Genomic DNA, 14,322 nt, shown 5'->3' on the forward strand with positions numbered 1-14,322 from the left:
ACTGTCAGGAAATTTCTCCTTAGTTCTAAGTTGCTTCTTTCTTTGATCAGTTTCCACCCATTGCTTCTTGTTCTACCCTCAGGTGCTTTGGTGAACAGTCTGACTCCCTCTTCTTTGTGGCAGCCCCTAAGATATTGGAACACAGCTATCATGTCTCCCCTAGTCCTTCTTTTTGTTAAACTAGACATACCGAGTTCCTGCAACCGTTCTTCATATGTTTTAGCCTCCAGTCCCCTAATCATCTTTGTTGCTCTTCTCTGCACTCTTTCTAGAGTCTCAATATCTTTTTTACCTCATGGCAACCAAAACTGAATGCAGTATTCCAAGTGTGGCCTTACCAAGGCATTATAAAGTGGCACTAACACTTCATGTGATCTCGATTCTATCCCTCTGTTTACGCAGCCCAGAACTGTGTTGCCTTTTTTAGCAGCTGCTGCACACTGCTGGCTCATATCTAAATGGTTATCCACTAGGACTCCAAGATCCCTCTCACAGGTACTACTATTGAGCAAGGTACCACATATATGGTACCTGTGCATTTTGGTTTTTTGGCCTAAATGTAGAACCTTACTTTTTTTCACTGTTGAATTTCGTTTTGTTAGATAGCACCCAATGTTCAAGTCTGTCAAGATCCTTCTGTAACTTGAGCCTATCTTCTGGAGTGTTGGCTATTCCTGCCAGCTTGGTGTCATCTGCAAATTTGATGAGTTCCCCATCTATCCCCTCGTCCAAGTCATTGATGAAGATGTTGAAGAGTACTGGGCCTAAAACAGAGCCTTGGGGTACTCCACTGCATACTTCCCTCCATGTGGATGTAGTTCCGTTGAGGACTACACGTTGAGTGCGGTTGGTCAGCCAGTTACGAATCCATCTGGTGGTGGTGCTGTCTAACCCACATTTTTCTACTTTATCTAGTAGTAGGTTATGGTCTACTTTATCAAATGCTTTACTGAAGTCCAAGTAAATTATATCGACAGCATTCCTCTGGTCTACTAATTTTGTCATTTTGTCAAAGAATGCGATAAGATTAGTCTGGCATGATCTGTTTTTGACAAACCCATGTTGGCTTTTGGTTATTACTTTGTTTGCTTCTAGGTGTTCGGTGATTCGTTGCTTGATTATCTTTTCCAGAATCTTCCCCGGTATTGAGGTCAGGCTGATCAGTCTGTAGTTTCCTGGATCTGGTTTTTTTTTTCCTTTTTTGAAGATGGGAACTACATCAGCTCTTTTCCAGTCCTCTGGCAGCTCCCCTGTGCTCCAGGATCTTTGAAAGATATAGTTCAGTGGTTCTGAGATCACGTCTGCCAGTTCCTTCAGAACCTTGGGGTGTAATCCATCCGGTCCTGGTGATTTGAACTCGTCTAGGGTAGACAGGTGTTCACTTACCATTTTCTTCCCTATTTTAACTTGATATGTATTGATATGTATTGATGCATTTGTTTTTACCAATAAAGGAGAATATTTGTAGCTCAGAGTTGAAATGGAAGGTCCTTGGTGCTCTCTGAGCATGGTTGTTTTCTTGCAGACATTTCATTACCCAAACTAGGTAACATCATCAGAGCTAGTATGGAGTGGGATTTGCTCCCAGGTTACTAGAAATAAACTGAGAGCACAGCCCACTCCTTACTAGCACTGATAATGCTACCTAATCTGGGTAATGAAATGTCTGCAAGAAAACAACAAATCCAGAGAGCAACATGGCAGTTGTTTTTACAAGTAATCCACTGGCATAGTAAATTGCTAGTGAAAATATATACCATAATGATCCTTACAGCGCAACTGAACTCACAGTTTCATTTTAGTTTAATTTACTCTATATTTCAAAAATATGCTATCAGATGTTTTTCCTGGATTACTTGATCAGAGAATGTCAATTTAAAAACAGTGGTGGAAGTGACTATATGGAGAGGTCATTGATTGATATAGCCTACAAAAATTGCAAGCAATCTAAAAACCAGCAAACGTGCTGTCAAAGGACATTCAGGAAATCCCGATTCAGAACTTCCCTGAACCATTAAACTCACTGACTGCTCTTGGATTAGTCACTATCTCTTTATATAAAAACTTCCTTGTAGATTTATTAAGTGAGTAAGATAGTCAGGGAGGATTATACATGATGGTTTTAACCAGGGGTGAGATTCAAATAATTTAACAACCGGTTCTCTGCCCTAATGGTTTCTTCCAACAACCAGTTCACCAAATTGCTAAGAAAGTTAACAACCGGTTCTCCCGAAGTGGTGTGAACTGGCTGAATCCCACCACTGGTTTTAACCCCAGGGAGATGCAAATGAACAAATGAAGACAAATTCTGTGCTCCTTAGGTTTAAATGTCAGTCAGCAGCAGCAACAGCAAAAGTACATAATTTCAGATGAATGTAAAGAGAAAAATAAACATTCATTTCAGCAAGTAAGTAATTGGAAACTGGAAGGGTGGCCACCTCCTCAGGGATGATCCACTGCATTTGCAAGTATCTGCCTGCCTCTCAAGGACTTCTAGAGAATTCTGTGCATATTAATGAAATCCTAATTAAATATCTCTGCTTTGGTTATTCTTTTCACTCGCTTTCATCTAGCAAAGTGACCCAAATTTTTCTCAAGGAAGAAAACAAAACAGACTTTCTTTTGTTCAACAGTCAATGGTAGGAGGATCTGTCTGAAGAGTTCTGAATTCATTAACATTGTGAGCTTTTTTTCTTCTTCTGGCTCTGAATATAAAAAAGCACTTGTTCTTTAGACAAGTGTACATGCACACATCCATGGAGCCTCATTGCCGAGCAAATGAAATGAACAAGAGGAAAAGAACCACATTCATGAAAAGAAAAGGCTGAATTAAAATAATTGTAATACAATAAAACAACATAAAGCTAGCAAAGCATCTGGAGGAACATAAAGCCAAAAGATCAAACCATCCAGTTCTTTTGGGGAAGCATTTGTTAGTCTTCTTCTATAGACCCTATGAATGAATATTGCAAGATATTAATACATGATATAGCAATCATTGCAAGGAACATAGGTTACAATCGATAACCACCAATTTAGCAATAATTCCTACTGAGTCAATGATAGTTAAACTATTTAACACTACCAACAATACTGCTACCCTTCAAAAAGACCTTGACTTTGTGTTGGCAATTCCAAATCTCAACCAACAAATGCTCTGTCTTACACATTGGAAAAAAGAATCAGAACACTAAATACAAGCTTGATGGACATGATCTTCTAGATGACCCTCACTCCATCAAAGACCTTGGAGTTCTCATATCAAATGATCTAAGTGCCAAAGCCCACTGCAACTACATCGCCAAAAAGGCATTAAGGGTTGTAAATCTAATCTTGCGTAGCTTCTTCTCCAGAAAGATTACACTACTAACCAGAGCATACAAAACATTTGCTAGACCAATTCTCAATTACAGCTCGCCTGTCTGGAACCCACACTTCATTTCGTTAAGTGTGCCAGAAATATTTTACAAGAAGAGTCCTCCACTCCTCTGAATAAATACCTTATGCCACCAGACTTGAAATTCTGGATTTAGAAAATTTAGAACTTCGCCGCCTTCAGTATGACCTGAGCATAACTCATAAAATCATCTGTCCTTCCTGTCGAAGACTACTTCAGCTTCAACCACAACAATACACGAGCACAATAAATTTAAATTTAAAGTGAACCACTCCATTCTTGATTGTAGAAAATATGACTTCAGTAACAGAGTTGTTAATGTCTGGAATGCATTACCTGACTCCTGGTCTCATCCCAAAATCCCCAAAACTTTAACCAAAGACTGTCTACTGTTGACCTCACCCCATTCCTAAGAGGTCTGTAAGGGGCGTGCATAAGAGCACCAGCATGCCTACCGTTCCTTTCCTAATGTTCCCTTTGGTTGTATTCAATTTGTGTGGTTATATATATTGTTGTGTTTGGCAAAATAAATAAATAAAAAAATGAAACTTGTAAGTTAACATGCGTAGGATTTTGTGATGTTTTTCTAGGCACCTCCAGTTAGCAGTTGAAGTTGGCCAATTGTCTCCTTTGATGCAAAAAGAAAAACCATAAACATCAAGTTCAGAAATATCGTGGAACTGGCTCTTCTGCCAATAAAATGACATATGGGCTTATGTGTATTACCTTCCAAGAATCTTAAGCTACTACTTCCTAGAAAAGCTACAACTGATTTTTCTGCATTATCCTTCCTCTCTTCACGAAGAAGAATCTGAAGGGGAAGACCCACCCATTTCTCAAACAAAACTCTAAGATATTCCAGATTATTCATAGAATTTCACTTGTTGAAGAGGGATGAAAACATTTTATTGATTTGATAAGATTATTGAAATTTTAATTGGCTTCCGTTTAGTAATCATGAACCACAAACTCAGATTTGAGCCAAAGCTAGACATATAAACTAATTTTGAGTGTTGTTAATGAAATACTAGAAATTCTCATTCTATGTGATGAATAGAATGGAAATTTCCACATTCACAAATAAATTATGGTGTCTTGATTTTCTAGATGAAGTAATTACTAGTAAAGCCAGATTTCATTGTAGCGTAAACTAAATATATAAACTAGTATATATATTTCCAGTGACATCCAAGTAGAAGAAAAAGGAGCAAAGCATACATAAAGCATATAGAAACTGGTCCAATTTGTTTTGCCACATACTTACCTAAACAAACTATGACATGCTTCTGCATTTCAGCTCAGCCTATTTATAAAAACAGTAGGCTAGGAGAAGTGGAAAAAGGAACCTAGCTGGAGTTAGGTGTTATTTTTCTAAACATTTGCTCCAGTAAGCAGGCAGTCTTTCAAAAGTGCATAGCCCCATTGAGATCTTAAACTGCACAGCAAAGAATTTATTAAAACAAGCTTTCTTTTACTAAGTTCTAGATCTTTGCAGTCAGTCAGTGGAAAAGATGGAATAGAAATGAAAAACAATATTTACCGGGGGGGTGGGGGGAATCTGGATACTATAAATGGATGCTCCTTAAAGTTAAGGTCATCTGAAGCAAAATGAAAATATGAGGCTTTCAAAAAACATATGTGCACAATGGCTTACAGCCCAGTCTTTCATGGCTATGGCTCTGTGTTAAATAACAGATACTGGGTCAAGTTGCTACAGCTTATGATTGAGAGGCAAGCCATGCAATAAGATTTTGAAACAATTTGAAATTCAAGCTCTTATGGCTAAAGCAAATGTTTTCTTCTAGTGAAAAAGAGTTGCATAATAGGGAATAATTATGATTAAAAAAAATTCTTCCACCGCAATCTGGAAACCCCCTTTGTGCTAGCAAAAACCTGGCTTTTAAGAAGGCCCCCAAATGTTATGATCTACTTTTAAAAATGAAGATGTGAATCAAAACTAAGCTTTTGACAAATGGTTGTATCTAATGTCTGTGCTATAAGCGAGTGACAATTATGTCATTCCTCAGCCTGCAGAAGCTATTATTAACATTACTTTTACTGTTCATTGCCAACAAGAGAAAAGAGCTTTTCAGATTGTGTTGTTTTGTTGGATCAAGTGCATACGAAGCACAGATGGCTTCCTCACCCTATGGAGCTTCACAGGAATTCAGAGTTTGTAAGAGATTTAAAGAAAACTCAGTATATTATCTCTCTCTCTCTCTCTCTCTCTCTCTCTCTCTCTCTCCCTCCCCTTCCCTCCCTCCCTCCCTGTGTGTGTGTATCTGTGTTTAGTGTCTGGAGGGGCAGTGTGGAAAATCTTTTAAGAATCACATCCAAAATGGGGTTGAACTAAGACACTCTAGGTCCCTTCCAACTCTATGATTCTATCTAATAATAATAATAATAATAATAATAATAATAATAATAATAATAATAATAATAATAATAATAATATCAGAGTTGGAGGGACCTTGGAGGTCTTCTAGTCCAACCCCTGCCCAGGCAGGAAACCCTACACCATTTCAGACAAATGGCTATCCAACATTTTCTTAAAAATTTCCAGTGTTGGAGCATTTACAACTTCAAATTCCTTAAGTCTTGCTTATAGAAAGCAATACTTCCCTTGAAAATTTAATAGGCTGCAGCCTAGATCATGGTCCACTTGCGAGTGATTGAATGAGTATAGTGGAGTCCATAGCTATTTGAGCATTTAGCATTGAGGCATAAAGGCAGCTTCATAAATGCAAATTATTCCTAACCAAATCATAAATACCTTTGATCATTTTTTTTATTTTAGCATTGATTAATGCTATATATAAATCTATAATGAGAAAATACCAAGATAATTAAGAACCAACGAAAAAGGTTAAAAGCAGTCCTTCAAGAACCAAACAGTGAATAAAATAATGCAAGGAAATAAGAAATGAACAATAGCATATTGGTAAAATGAAATTGGTTGTATATTTCAAATTGCATTGATTAGTATTTTAGTATGTTTTGTTTTGTTAACATTAGTATGTTAATAAAAATGTTATAAACCATAAGCTTCCAGAAAATTATAGCTGACTGTGGGCTTTCATAAAATCAAAGAAATTTAAATTTGAAAGAAATCAAGCTCTATTTTAAGCCTAGACTATCAGAAATTATGGCAGTAAAGAAAGATATATAAAAAATAAAAGAGGAATTCTCAGTAAATTTACCAAACTCTCTTAATTATTTATTTCTGGATTTTAATAGCTGCTACATGAAATCTAGCAAAGTTACATGCAATAAATGGTTTCTTATTTGAAAGGGGGTGGGGAAACAAGAATAAAAATTTAATTATGACCTGTAAACATGTTAGAAAGAATGAAAGTTTATTGACCATGCTGATTATAGGGGCAGGGCAAAATAACACATCTAATGGCCTCAATAGCATTTGTATTATAAGACTTCAGAGTTGGAAGAGACGACAGTCTGAAATGAAATTGAGATATATTACTTTGTAAGCCAAAAGTAAAGAAAATTTAAAAGCACTCATTATGAAATTAAACAAAAGTCTGAATGAATTCATTGATGACAAAGAAGTGAATGCAGCAATTTTGTTTTCTTGAGCTCAGTTAAAGTAAATAATAAACATGGGAAGTAAAGGCAGGAGAAGTAAAGAAATTAACCCTAGGGAAGAGTTTAGATAAGATAGTAAAGAATAAGGATGTAGTAACAGCACTATAGATCAGAATGATTCAAACATTGACTTTTCCCTTAATATACAGCTGTGAAAACTGGATATTGCCAAAGAGTAAATTAGTTTTTAATTAATGGAGTCCAATACATATTGGAATTGAAATTGTCCACCACTTGGGGAAAGTGTAGAAATGTACATCAGATGCAGAAAAATAATCCAAGCCATTCTGTGCCATATACTTTTTTCTACTCTTTTCCCAATGATAATCTTAACATAAAAAAATGTCTCTCTTTCCTTTGTGGATATCTTAAGAAATTGAAGCATTAAAAAAAAGCTTAATATAAATTATGCCTTTTCAGGACAGATGGAAATAAAAACAGTAGCAGTCTTTTGGTCAGCACAATTTTATGAAGGCAATATGGCATTACAGCATATAGAATTAGTTTCTAAAATTGTTTGGAACATACTGTAGGATAAAATTGTAAAATATATCTGCAAAGATCTAAAATGATGTATACTGTTTCAAATGAGAATATAATACTTCATCTATTGGCATAGTTTAAATTTAGAGCATTTTGGACAGAAGCCTTCTGGCTTTTGAAACAACTCAAAAGATAGTAAGTTTGCCTATGGTTTCCTTCAGTAGAAGAACAAAAACATATTAGGATGGGCTATTTTTTAACTGAGCTGGGAATGTCTAAATCTAAATACCATAAGCAAGCTTGTTTCCAAACACTACAAAATGTTCTTTTTTGAGATGACAGAATAACACGGTGACAATATGTCTTCATCAGTGGTGGGTTGCTCCCAATTCTCCCCGGTTCGGGTGATCCGGTAGTGGCGATGGTGAGTTGATAGTGAATCGGTTCGCTGTGACTGTCAGCTGGCCCCTCCCACCCACCCCTGCGCTATACCTACCTATATTTATTCATTTTTAGCCCAGCTGATAGGTGCAGCAGAGCGCTTTTGAGAACAAAAGCGTGCCTCAGCTGTTCTAAAATTCAAAGTGCGTGCATGAAGTGAACCGGTGGTAACACTGGTTGAAACCCACCACTGACTTCATGTTGTATAGAACTCCTGCAAATGCCCATGAAGCATCATCAAAAGAGCAGTGTGCAGATATACAAGCTTGTTTTGACATCTGCATATTGCACTAGAATACAGATGTCAGCAAGAATCCATGGATGATAACAAGCTGTTGAAAGTAATAATCCGTCTTAATCTCAACCCCTAAATTTGAAGAATTGAAAAGTAGACTCAAATCTTTCTTGATATGCATGCATATAACCCTGCTTTTATTATATAGAACTTACTTAATGTAAGACACAAATGAGAAAGACCACCTGAAACTTCATAAAGGCAATTGTACATATAGTTTTCCCAGAACATCTCTTTGGTTTTGTGTTTCTTGGTGAATGAAACCAGCCATTTTTTAGATCTACTTGCTTTCCCATCTTCAACATCACCAACTCTACCAGGTAAAGTAGAGGGAAGGGAAGGAAAATTAAACCCAAAAATACACCAGTAAGAACAGACAATGTAGGAAAAGGGCATTTTCTTTCACATTATGAAAGAAAAGAAAGTGGATGTTGGGAGCCGCTGTGGCAGCAGCCTTTAGGGTGGGTAGGATTGTCACCTGAAAGATTACAGTAGTTACACAAGATGGATAAGGTATATTGTGCTATTAAGATCTTTGGCAAATTTGGCACTGGTGGTCATGCCTGGGGACAGCTCAGTGTCTTATAGAGAATTGTAGCAACAACAGACAAAACTTGTGGCTTTGCAATAAATAGCAATAGTGATTCAGATTAATGTGGGATTAATACATGGTTTACTATAGGTTTTCCAATGCCCATTAGTAACCAGATTCTTCCAACAAAGTATGAATGAAAAGTGTTAGGTTGAGGTTCCCATCATCCTAAATCATGTGAACATGTTGAGTGGAATAATAGAAGTAGCCTACATCTGATTACCAGGTTGTGAAAGGCTAGTAATTATCATATAATGGGTACTGTTTTTCTTCATTTTTCTTTGAAGGGAGTAAACCATCTTGCTGTTGGAAAAAGGGTGATTTATCCAGAAAAATTTAGAATATGCTTCTTATTGTGATTCAGTTCACAAGCATTACAGTTTATTTTTTTGATTAAAACCTAAATGTATACGTCATAAAGTTTGGGAATGCTTCTGTTTAAGACATAGATAGTTTCATGTTTAACTTAGATTTTCATGCAAGTTACTCCCCCCCCCCCACCTTTAGGAAATCTTCACTTCCTATTTTGTGGGAATGAGATATTTTAGTGGTGGAGGAAAAGAATGAGTTTTGGTCAGGATTCTCTGTGTTTCAATGACAGTAGCATCTAATTAAATCCAGTCATACAACTTTCTTAAATCACAGATAATTGTGGACTGTCTGAATATTTTATGATTGAGCCAGTGGCACTGAAAATAAATTCTAAGCTAAATATGTTTAACCATCCTATCACCTTAAAAGGGACAGTTGCTATTGCTTTTTAATTAGGTGTTATTATATTATTATATAACTACCTCTATTATGTGGGTTCAAAACATCCTTGATTATAATTTTTGAAAGAAGGGATCAGTTACTTCTGATTCTCAAGCTATTGCCATATTGCAGTGTTCATCATCTTTTATTACTCGCTGATGTTGTTTATACTGGTAGGAATAAGAATTAACCCACTCTTATTGATTAATCTGGGTTATCAATATGGGTTTTTTTCTCATGTTGTGAGTGTTGGTACGATTCCACTCTATGTACTGGATTCGGTACGTTTATATTTGAGAAGACATATAAGGGATTGCACTGACTTTTAATGTATGAAAACTTTCTTATATGTGTGTAATTATCAAGTCATAGAATCCTTTTATGAAGGATTCATAGGATTTCTTGAATACCTCATTCACTTTGCTCAATAATAACTGAAATTCTTGCAGTTTCATTTCTGGGAATCTTGGATTTGGCAGTTTGAATAACCACACTGCATTCTTTTGGTTTTGATTACCTTTAGCAGGTCTTTGTCTTGTCAGGTTAGAGCAGCTGAAGAGGTAGGTGTGGCTGCAATTGAGAAATCTAACAAAGGTGTGTTGTATATTCAGTTGGCCCAAAGCACCTTGTGTGGATGGATATTAATCTGGTTTCTGGCTATACAGTATCTATAATTATGGTGCACAATCCATGCTGAAGCAATTCTTTACAAAGTCAACATAAGATAACAAAATAATTTTCAAGCAATCAGAATAATTAGAATACTCTTTTATTATAATAATATGATACGTGAGTAGTTCTCTCTACATTTTTTGGCAGGATACAAGGAGGAATGACTTCTGGGGAACAATTGAGCCAAAGACTCTAACAATTGAGCCAAAAACTGCAATGGAGTGAGGAACCAGCAAGTGGACCAGCTCTTCATAATATCCTCTCCAAACAAGGAGAGGATTTGAGATTGCCCACAAGTACTTCATACCAGGAGTCTTTGCTGGCTGAGGAATTCTGAGAGTTGAAGTCCACAAGTCTTAAAGGGACCAAGGTTGGAGACCCCTGCTCCATACAGTTGCTTCTAATGAGAAGACCTCAGAACAGAGGTCTCTGGCGGGTCTAAGAAAAATTCTTTCCATTCAAACTGCAGTCAGTATCTTTTGAAAAGACACTGGGTCCTCATACTTCCCTTTCTAATCATTTTCAGAAATTGCTTGTTAAATGCATTTCAGCTATTAGGAACTTTTGGGTTGATACATTTTATAGCACCAGGTAAATTTTGTTCAACCCTTAGTGAAAGAAGTTTTAAAAACAGGTTTAAGGACATTTAAAAAATCTTTTGGAATAAACAGAAAAATGGTGATTAGATCTTCGCTTTTGGGTTCAGATAGATTTGAAATAAGGTTTTGTAATTCATTATAAGAATTTTTCCTGTGGAAAATGCTGTTGTTTTAAATACTTAAAATGAAACTATGATGGAATGGGACTTAGAAGGTTGGACACTAGAGGGAACCATAAGGAACTAAAGATTAAAATTAAAGGTGAGGAACACTTAAATTTGACTTACTAATTTATTTATTGTATTTATATTTTACATTCCTTAACCACCCATCTGCCTCAGAGAGATGGATAATAATACAGAATGAAGCAAAATATCCTAACTCTGAATATATTGAAGGTTATTTTGGAAAAAATGTACCAGAAGCTAATTTAAAAAATGTTTGCTCTATAGACCAACTGTGTTTAAAAGATGTTATGGAAGAGGAACAAGTTTTACAGGACAAGACTGAGACTCATCTGAAATTGGATTTAAAAATGAGGCTGCAAGAATGATATGGAAAAAGGTGTTATACTGGATATGCAAATGAAACTAGCTGATGTCTTAATAATTAAAAGGGATATACAAAGAACAAACCAGAAGAGTAATCCAAAAAGGTAACTATATGCTTAAAAACTTGTTACAGTTTTGAAAAATTTTGTGATAAGAATCAAAGAGAAAATGAAGAGATATTATATTATAGAATATTATTTAAAAATATTAAAAATCTAGATTGTTGAAAGTAAAAGTTGGTTTATTTGATCAAGTTTATAATACGTATATCGTGGTTTCTGGTAATCCTTAATGGCCTTTTGCTGACCAGAACTGAATGATGAGACTTTAAGAATTGGTTTATAGATAAAGAGATGGTATATAGAACAAGTACGCCATATTTGTTGTATTTTAAGAAGTGATTAAACTACTACAATTGTTTATACTTGTGATGAGGCGGAAATAATTGTATATTGATTTTTGTTTGTATATTCTTACCTTTTTCTTTATTTTTTATTTTTCTTTTCTTTCTGTTTCTATTTTCCATTTTATTCTTTTATTTTATGTTGTTTGTATTAGATTTTTAAAATCTTTTAAAATTTTAATTCTTAATAAAAATTTAAAAGGAAAAGACGGAAGGATGACTTTTAACATTTCCTGTGACTTCCTGCAGTCCTTATAACCTCTTCAAATATCTTCTGGAGAATTGGGACCCTCTTTGGAGCAGAAATGGAAGAATAAAGGAGCGTATTTGTAGTTCAATGTTGACACGAGGGGTCCTGAGCTTGCTTGGTTTTTTTTTCTGCAGATGTTTCATTATCCAAACTAGGTAACGTCATCACTGCTAGTCTTATCATGCACTGATGATGTTACCTAGATTGGGTAATGAAACATCTGCAAGAAAACAAACAAGCTCAGAAAACACCAAGGACCCCCTCAATTGAGTTAGAATGGAAAGGGTAATTACCAAAAACCAGCTCCCTCCTTCTTTATTTCATGATGGATGACACTTAATCTGGCAGGTCCAGATTACTTGGATCCCCTCCAGTGTTATAACATAAGCAATAGCCAAGCACCCTATTTATTTCCAATGTATTCGTTATGCTTCCTGCTTAAAACTATTTAGTTCATAAATATTGTAGAAGAGGAATGATGTCAATGTTGAACTTTGATGAATTAAAACAAAATGTTAACACTTACTCTTACTCATTATTTGGATCTATATTTCAATTTGGAGAAGATTGTTTGTACAAAGGGAAACCTGTTCCAGCTTAATGTCTTGCTCTGTTTGATCTTTTTCTTTAAGGTTTGAGAGACAGTATGCATGCTTAGAATATGGAGTGGGAAGAAGAAAAAAAAACCATTGAGACAATTCACTCCCTGCATATCCTTATTTTAGAATAGGGGTGTGTCAAACTGGTGGCCATGGCCACCCCAGCTCCACAAATGGGAAAAATGTCATGAAACATCACGTGACAGCAACGTGACACAGAGAATTTGATACTCTTTTGAGTTTTACAACATTTATATACAGTTATACTGATTTCAAGGGGTTTGTCTATGTACTCAATAACCGGAATTATTGTATAATTTACTCTCAGAACTAAAATGCTACTGGTTGATTATTATCTAATTTCATAAAATTTTTAATGCTTTAAAAATCACACTGAAACTACTTCTCTGGATTTATTAAAAATACTTCTCTGAAAGACTTTTACAAAAATATAAATCTTGGAACAGTAGAATACAGCAAACAAACTGAGTGACCTATTATGTCAGAATCTGAATCAGAACCCACATTTTAGAAAATTTGAGTTAGCCAGCAGAAATTCATGATTTGACACATACATGCACAAATAAGATCATCTCTTATTTGCAGAAATTGGAGAGGCAAGTCAGAAAATGTAATCTAATATTTAGGATTGCCAAATACAAATCCTAAATGTTCAGAAACATCATTTTTAATTTTTTTTAAAAAGTGGGGAAAGACCATAGAAAATTATTTTGCCTTGATGAATGGGAATTGCACTGGTTTTTACTAAACAATAGATAAGAAATTATTAGATTATGAGACAGCAGATTAGTAATAGATGATTTGAGGTGCAATGAGTACAACAATATAAAAACAATAAAATGTGAAACGTTGCAAAGTTGCAGTAAGGAAATGGGCACAAAGGACGTCTCTAGTCTATTTGTTTTACTTATATATATTTATATTATTCCTTTTATATGTTAACAGTGCAGTGTTCATGAATATGGAAGGGTGTTGACAAATATGGGATACCAAATGGCTATATTCATTTTGCATCTTTGTACATGGTCAGATACAAGCACCACAATGTCTTGCTGAACAGAACATACTTTATTCTCTTTATTTTATTGACCTTCTTGAAAATTAATGAGCTATAGTCATTTAGCGATCTCCACAAACTATTAAAAAAGTTGCCTAACAAATATGTTTTAAAATGCTCTTGATTAAAGTTGATATGGAATGTTTACACTGACATACAAGAACATTGCTCCTTAATCCATTTTTGCAAGGGATTAAATTTTCAGTCAGTGAAAACATGGGTTAACAACATAGTTTCTGGTTCATTGAAGCCTCAGACTTTTGGGTTCTCCTTTGAAATGGAAGATGTAAAGATAATATAATGTAATTCATTGTTGTATTAAAGCTGTCAGTACTAAAAATAAAACCTAGACTTCAGCAGAGTCACAACTACATTTCTCATTACTTCATTTTTACATCTAATTTATGTGTGTGTGTGTGTGTGTGTGTGTGTGTGTGTGTGTGTAGGTCTTTGGTTATTCGGGTTTTCTCCCACGTAAAATTGGAGGTGTCTTGGCGACGTTTCGACGAAGTCTCATTCGTCATCTTCAGGCTTCAGCTTCGTGCTTCTGGGAGCAATGTGTGATCGCAGCTGTTTCTTCCTTTTAACTGCTAGTGTGGGTTTGAA

General features: G+C 35.4%; 1 long non-coding RNA gene across 1 annotated transcript; it reads left to right on the forward strand.

Moving 5' to 3' along the window:
- The first annotated feature begins 5,480 nt into the window (after window positions 1-5,480).
- Window positions 5,481-14,067, forward strand: LOC131195258 (uncharacterized). Its single transcript, XR_009154389.1, has 4 exons — window positions 5,481-5,573; window positions 10,384-10,708; window positions 11,177-11,490; window positions 11,945-14,067. It is a non-coding gene; the product is annotated as an uncharacterized LOC131195258 (long non-coding RNA).
- The last annotated feature ends 255 nt before the right edge of the window (window positions 14,068-14,322 follow it).

This window comes from Ahaetulla prasina, chromosome 3 (assembly GCF_028640845.1).
Source record: "Ahaetulla prasina isolate Xishuangbanna chromosome 3, ASM2864084v1, whole genome shotgun sequence".
Lineage (NCBI taxonomy): Eukaryota > Metazoa > Chordata > Lepidosauria > Squamata > Colubridae > Ahaetulla > Ahaetulla prasina.